The sequence below is a fragment of the Corvus brachyrhynchos genome, unplaced genomic scaffold (genome assembly GCF_000691975.1).
Source record: "Corvus brachyrhynchos isolate BGI_N302 unplaced genomic scaffold, ASM69197v1 scaffold370, whole genome shotgun sequence".
NCBI classification, from domain to species: Eukaryota; Metazoa; Chordata; class Aves; order Passeriformes; family Corvidae; genus Corvus; species Corvus brachyrhynchos.
The window spans coordinates 2,322,417-2,322,952 of NW_008235977.1; the positions used below are offsets into that span (position 1 = coordinate 2,322,417).

Sequence of the window (536 nt, forward strand, 5' to 3'; positions counted from 1 at the left end):
GGAAGGAATTCGGAAGAAGGAAGGAAGGAAGGAAGGAAGGAAGGAAGGGAGGGTGAGCCCATTTGACCATGAGTACCCTGAGTGGGTGTGGAGGGGTTGGAGAGTGGGTCTGCAGGAGGGGACATCAAAGCAGGAAAATTCCTCTTCCTGAAGATATAAAAGATGCCAAGGTCAGGACCCGCTCCCACCACACCAGCTCCAGTACAGCAGGAGTCCTGCACACCCCTGCACAAGCCACAGCCATGGCAGGAGCACGGAGCTTCCCTGGGGCTGGCTGCTCCAGCACTGGAATTTTCCAGCCCCAGGCAAGGACTGGCTGGAGCCTTCATGGAACAGCATGGCACAGTTCATGTCTTACATGTGTGGAAGACTGAAAACCTGTACTTCAATAGTTCAGCAAGGACAGTTATTATGTGTCTAAGCCATAGGGCAGAGAATTTTTTCAGAGGCTGGGAACTGTCAGACTCCTACTGTCTCTGCTCAGGGTCAGCAGATGAGCACCTCTATTGCATCACCCCTTTTTTGCACGATAAAGG

General features: G+C 52.6%; 1 long non-coding RNA gene across 4 annotated transcripts in view; it reads right to left on the bottom strand.

Moving 5' to 3' along the window:
- Positions 1-6: 6 nt before the first annotated feature.
- LOC108445301 overlaps positions 7-536 on the bottom strand; it is a 45,493-nt gene continuing 44,963 nt past the window's right edge. For all 4 annotated transcript variants that reach the window (XR_001860124.1, XR_001860126.1, XR_001860120.1 and 1 more), the window contains one exon: positions 7-501. This is a non-coding gene — a long non-coding RNA (uncharacterized LOC108445301). The remainder of the gene's footprint in view (positions 502-536) is intronic.